Genomic DNA, 7,500 nt, shown 5'->3' with positions numbered 1-7,500 from the left:
TGCATTAGAAGTTCTTTGACCTCTTTTTAGCTCCCCCACCCCTTGCATTAGAAGTTCTTTGACCTCTTTTTAGCTCCCCCACCCCTTGCATTAGAAGTTCTTTGACCTCTTTGTAGCTCCCCCACCCCTTTCATTAGAAGTTCTTTGACCTCTTTTTAGCTCCCACACCCCTTGCATTAGAAGTTCTTTGACCTCTTTTTATCTTCCCCACCCCGTGCATTAGAAGTTCTTTGACCTCTTTTTAGCTCCCCCACCCCTTGCATTAGAAGTTCTTTGAACTCTTTTTAGCTTCCCCACCCCTTGCATTAGAAGTTCTTTGACTTCTTTTTAGCTCCCACACCCCTTGCATTAGAAGTTCTTTGACCTCTTTTCAGCTCCCACACCCCTTGTATTAGAAGTTCTTTGACCTCTATTTAGCTCCCCCACCCCTTGCATTAGAAGTTCTTTGACCTCTTTTTAGCTCCCACACCCCTTGCCTTAGAAGTTCTTTGACCTTTTTCTAGCTCCCCCACTCCTTGCATTTGAAGTTCTTTGACCTCTTTTTAGTTCCCCCACCCCTTGCATTAGAAGGTCTTTGACCTCTTTTTAGCTCCCCCACCCCTTGCATTAGAAGTTCTATGACCTCTTTTTAGCTCCCACACCTTTAGCATTAGAAGTTCTTTGACCTCTTTTTAGCTCCCCCACCCCTTGCATTAGAAGTTCTTTGACCTCTTTTTAGCTCCCACACCTTTAGCATTAGAAGTTTTTTTACCTCTATTTAGCTCCCCCACCCCTTGCATTAGAAGTTCTTTGACCTTTTTCTAGCGCCCTCACCCCTTGCATTAGAAGTTTTTTGACATTTTTCTAGCGCCCCCACCCCTTGCATTAGAAGTTCTTTGACCTCTTTTTAGCTCCCCCACCCCTTGCATTAGAAGTACTTTGACCTCTTTTTAGCTCCCACACCTCTAGCATTAGAAGTTCTTTGACCTCTATTTAGCTCCCCCACCCCTTGCATTAGAAGTTCTTTGACCTCTTTTTAGCTCCCCCACCCCTTGCACTAGAGGTTCTTTGACCTCTTTTTAGCTCCCACACCTCTAGCATTAGAAGTTCTTTGACCTCTATTTAGCTCACCCACCCCTTGCATTAGAAGTTCTTTGACCTCTTTTTAGCTCCCACACCCCTTGCATTAGAAGTTCTTTGACCTCTTTTTAGCTCCCCCACCCCTTGTATTAGAAGTTCTTTGACCTCTTTTTAGCTCCCACCCCTTGCATTAGACGTTCTTTGACCTCTTTTTAGCTCCCACACCCCTTGCAGTAGAAGTTCTTTGACCTCTTTTTAGCTCCCCACCCCTTGCATTAGAAGTTCTTTGACCTCTTTTTAGCTCCCACACCCCTTGCATTAGAGGTTCTTTGACCTCTTTTTAGCTCCCACACCTCTAGCATTAGTGGTTATTTGACCTCTTTTTAGCTCCCACACCTCTAGCATTAGAAGTTCTTTGAACTTTTTAGCTCCCACACCTCTAGCATTAGAAGTTCTTTGACCTCTTTTTAGCTCCCACACCTCTAGCATTAGAAGTTCTTTGACCTCTTTTTAGCTCCCACACCTCTAGCATTAGAAGTTCTTTGACCTCTTTTTAGCTCCCACACCTCTAGCATTAGAAGATTTTTGACTTCTTTTTAACTCCCACACCTCTAGCATTAGAAGTTCTTTGACCTCTATTTAGCTCCTCCACCCCTTGCATTAGAAGTTCTTTGACCTCTTTTTAGCTCCCCCACCCCTTGCATTAGAAGTTCTTTGACCTCTTTTTAGCTCCCACACCTCTAGCATTAGAAGTTCTTTGACCTCTATTTAGCTCCCCGACCCCTTGCATTAGAAGTTCTTTGACCTCTTTTTAGCTCCCACACCCCTTGCATTAGACGTTCTTTGACCTCTCTTTAGCTCCCCCACCCCTTGCATTAGAAGTTCTTTGACCTCTTTTTAGCTCCCCCACCCCTTGCATTAGAAGTTCTTTGACCTCTTTTTAGCTCCCACACCCCTTGCATTAGAAGTTCTTTGACCTCTTTTTAGCTCCCACACCCTTTGCATTAGAGGTTCTTTGACCTCTTTTTAGCTCCCCCACCCCTTGCATTAGAAGTTCTTTGACCTCTTTTTAGCTCCCACACCTCTAGCATTAGAGGTTCTTTGACCTCTTTTTAGCTCCCACACCCTTTGCATTAGAGGTTCTTTGACCTCTTTTTAGCTTCCACAACCCTTGCATTAGAAGTTCTTTGACCTCTTTTTAGCTCCCACACCCTTTGCATTAGAGGTTCTTTGACCTCTTTTTAGCTCCCACACCCCTTGCATTAGAAGTTCTTTGAACTCTTTTTAGCTCCCACACCCCTTGCATTAGAAGTTCTTTGACCTCTTTTTAGCTTCCACACCCCTTGCATTAGAGGTTCTTTGACCTCTTTTTAGCTCCCACACCCTTTGCATTAGAAGTTCTTTGAACTCTTTTTAGCTCCCACACCTCTAGCATTAGAAGTTCTTTGACCTCTTTTTAGCTCCCACACCTCTAGCATTGGAGGTTCTTTGACCTCTTTTTACCTCCCACACCTCTTGCATTAGAAGTTCTTTGACCTCTTTTTAGCTCCCACACCTCTAGCATTAGAAGTTCTTTGACCTCTTTTTAGCTTCCACACCCCTTGCATTAGAAGTTCTTTGACCTCTTTTTAGCTCCCACACCCCTTGCATTAGAGGTTCTTTGACCTCTTTTTAGCTTCCACACCCCTTGCATTAGAAGTTCTTTGACCTCTTTTTAGCTCCCACACCCCTTGCATTAGAGGTTCTTTGACCTCTTTTTAGCTTCCACATCCCTTGCATTAGAAGTTCTTTGACCTCTTTTTAGCTCCCACACCCCTTGCATTAGAGGTTCTTTGACCTCTTTTTAGCTCCCACACCTCTAGCATTAGAAGTTCTTTGACCTCTTTTTAGCTCCCACACCCTTTGCATTAGAGGTTCTTTCACCTCTTTTTAGCTTCCACACCCCTTGCATTAGAAGTTCTTTGACCTCTTTTTAGCTCCCACACCCCTTGCATTAGAGGTTCTTTGACCTCTTTTTAGCTCCCACACCTCTAGCATTAGAAGTTCTTTGACCTCTTTTTAGCTCCCACACCTCTAGAATTAGAAGTTCTTTGACCTCTTTTTAGCTCCCACACCTCTAGCATTAGAAGTTCTTTGACCTCTTTATAGCTCCCACACCTCTTGCATTAGAAGTTCTTTGACCTCTTTTTAGCTCCCACACCTCTAGCATTAGAAGTTTTTTGACTTCTTTTTAACTCCCACACCTCTAGCATTAGAAGTTCTTTGACCTCTTTTTAGCTCCCACACCTGTAGCATTAGAAGTTCTTTGACCTCTTTTTAGCTCCCACACCTGTAGCATTAGAAGTTCTTTGACCTCTTTTCAGCTCCCTTACCTCAAGCATTAGAAGTTCCTTGACCTCTCTTTATAGCTCCCACACCTCTAACATTAGAAGTTCTTTGACCTCTCTCTTTAGCTCCCACACTCCTAGCATTAGAAGTTCTTTGACATATATTTCTAGGTTCCATACTTTTAGCATTAGAGGGTCTTCGATCTATATTTTGAGGGGCCATACTTCTAGCATTAGAGGCTCTTTATTTTTAGGTGTCTTACCTCTGGCATTAGAGGCTCTTCTTCGCTGTTCTCTCCTGTCTTCTAGTTTTCAAGTTCTTTCATCAGATTATCTGTTTCTTTCGAGATTTCATTGTCTCTTTTCTTTAATTCGTCAGTGTCCTTCTAGATTTCAAAAGAGATTTCAGTGCCGCGAGTCCTCACTTCGTCAGATTCCTCAGGGAAATCGAAGGCATTTATTCTTTACCTATCTGGGCAATGAGTAAAGAGATGAATACTATCGATTTCTCCGCATACACTATCATGCCAAAGTTAATGACGAGCAACATGATATATTTACCAATGTCGTCTGGATATGTCGTTACTTCAATGGCGAATTTTTGGACAATCCTGTTGAAGAACTACACGTCACTCACCGTTCAGTTGAACCATTCTACCTCCATCCTCATTCCCCGCAATCCGTTTTTGCACCGATACAAAGCCTCGTACTTTTCCAAGAGTCTCCTTTAATAAGACATCGTCGCAAAAGCCCAAGCAAAGGATCCTTCAAGGCGTGTCTTTCTATAGGTTGGGCGATATAAAACGAACGATCGGCAACTTCGGCAGCAACCAAAACCATCTGTTCCGAAGACGTAACACATAATTCTTACCGGCAGCTTCCTATTCCGCCAGAACTCGATCTCTGTGAGTTAAGTGAAATCCTTCTCCCAGTCATCAACTCATTTCCTCTTACTCCTAGTGACGCGCAATTCCTTGGTTAGATTTCCCCAGCTACATGCAGATCATGTGAGGTGTTGCAGGCTACGTTTGAAAAAATGAAGATCAGGTCTTCAGAAGTCATTTGAAGCTCGGGGAGGAGTTGTACAGGACTGCTCCTGGAAATTTCAATTCTGGAGTCATTCAGAAATCCATGTTAAGTATACGGCCATGTCCTTTGAAGACTTTTGGAAATTCAGGAAAGTTTTCTTCCGAAACCGTTCTGAGATTCCGATCTGGAGGCATTCAGAATTCCATGCTAAGTCTATGGCTATTTTTTCGGAAGCCATTTGGAAATCCGGGAAAGTTTTCTTCCGATACCGTTCTGAAATTCCGTTCTGGAGGCATTCAGAATTCCATGCTAAGTCTATGGCTATTTCTTCTGAAGCCATTCGGAAATCCGAGATTTTCTTCCGAATTCTTTTAGAACTCGCGCAAAATTCCATTCTTGTTTTATAACAACAACAACAACAACAACAACAACAACAGTAATAATAATAATAATAATAATAATAATAATAATAATAATATTAAACTACGTGATTTGATTTATGGATTTGAGTTGAGAAGTTTTGAAGACTCTAAACGCTCAACTTTGCAGTTTGAAGGAAACTTTAAGATACAAGGGCGAAGGGTAATTGAGGTTTAAAGCAAATCAAATTGAAATAGTTGATTTCAGCTAAATTATTTCAGGTTTGGGATTTAGAACGATATATTTCTGGTACGAATCGATATATTTCTGGTACGAATCGATATATATATATATATATATATATATATATATATATATATATATATATATATATATATATATATATATATATATATATATCTATCTATCTATCTATCTATCTATCTATATATATATATATGTATATATATATATATATATATATATATATATATATTTATATATATATACATATACATATATACATATATATAGTTTATGTATGTGTATATAAGCTTTTGCAGTATATGAATATTCTGTGTATATATGTATATTTATACGATGTATATATATGCATATATATACACAGACATATATATATACATACATATACATATATATATATAATATATACATACATATACATAATATATATATATATATATATATATTATATATATATATATATATATATATATATATATATATATATATATATATATATATATATATATATATATATATTTATACATACATACATGTACACACACACATATATATATATATATATATATATATATATATATATATATATATATATATATATATATATATATATATATATATATATATATATATATATATATATATATATATATATATATATATATAAACTATATTTATATATTATATGAATACAGTATATTTGCATGTACTGTACACACACTCACACACATATATATACATATATATATACATATATACATACGTACTTATACATACATACATATGCATACATACATACATATATACTGTTTGTACATACATACATACATCCCTAAATACAGCAGCCTTCGTATTCTCCCAACTGTTTATACATGCAAAAGCAAATGTAAAATGCATATCACCAAGTTATGGCTTAACTTTGATATTTCATCGAGATTCCAGGTGTGGACAAGATATCTGTCCGCAAGCCACTGTACATTTTGTTCTTCAAAACGGAATAACATCTTGAAATCACGATCAAGTGTGGGTAAACGGGGCATGTATTGTTTAACATGCCTCACATCCACAAAATCTGCCATCGTGCTGAGAATCGGACAGAACAACATTTCTCTTCGAACTGCAGTCTGCTACTGACCAGACTCGGCTTTTTTGAAGCATATGCTCTTTATATGAAGTAATGGGTCTTCTTTATGTATAACCATTTACTTTTATGTGATTAAAAGGATATGCTTTTGCTCTAAAAGTAGAAGCTTTTGCTTGAAATGTTTATGTATACAAGTAGAAGGATATCCTTCATATTTTGCAAGTATAAGCATATCCTTTTCTTTATGAATACCGCCCATTAGGTTAGGTTACATATTTATTAAAAAATTCTCGTGCGTTATTGGGTAAGTGAAATCGGGATATAAAAGCACGTAGAGTTTCGTAAGGCTGTTGTTTTTCCAAATATCTATTATTTAGTTTAGGTCTGAATGACCTATTCACTTCTTGAGCCACGATGGAGAATATCAGATATTCACTCCATGAATGATTTTTATTACAATAAGCTACTATACATCATCAAGTATTGTATTGGTTTTTATATTACACCGAAACTTGTGACACTATAAAAAAGTAACTATAGTCCATTTCTTTTAGCGAGGCATATTTGCACCGACTCGCAGCGGTGCCCTTGTAGCTCGGAAAAGTTTCCTGGTCGCTGATTGGTTAGAATTATCTCGTCCAACCAGTCAGCGATCAGGAAACATTTCCGAGCTAAAAGGGCACCGCTGCGAGTAAGTGCAAATCTGCCTCGCTAAAAGAAATGGACTATAGATACTATTTTGTTGATTTTTTTTTTTACTTGCGATTTATTGGTATGGGTTAGAATCACGTCTGCAGATTTTTTTTTCCTAGAGATAAAACATTAGATCAGTGGTAGAATTGAAAGTCCACGATAATGTCTTGTTTTAGTATCAACGTAAAAGTACATGTGCAGTTTAGTATGACGAGTATAGGATACACGAAAAGCACTAAGCAATAGTATTATTTAAACTATGGCGGTGTTGCATTCTCGACGAGTCTTTGTTTCACAAAAGCATAGAAATATAGATTTATTATAAATTTTAATAGTATGATAGTACTATTAGTTTCCAATTTATTGTAAAATATACGAAATAATAAACTGAAAAGTTTAAAGGGTGCTCGTGAATAACAGAGGAAAGGGACAATGACAATATTCTAGAAACTGGCCATATATACAAATGATCGACCTCCCCCCCCCCAAACCTGCCATCCTAGAGCTCATAAGAATGGTGAGATTGCAGACACTACCAGAAACTATCGTGTTTTGGAGGGCTCGAACCCCAGTCTAGTAGATTGCCAGTCAGGGATGTTTGCATTAGAAGTTACTGTAATGAATGTATTGCAATGAAAAGAGCCTTGAATAAATTTTCTTGAGTTACTGAATTATTATCGGGTT

Source organism: Palaemon carinicauda, chromosome 3, assembly GCF_036898095.1.
Source record: "Palaemon carinicauda isolate YSFRI2023 chromosome 3, ASM3689809v2, whole genome shotgun sequence".
NCBI lineage: Eukaryota > Metazoa > Arthropoda > Malacostraca > Decapoda > Palaemonidae > Palaemon > Palaemon carinicauda.
Note: the sequence above shows the minus strand (reverse complement) of the source record.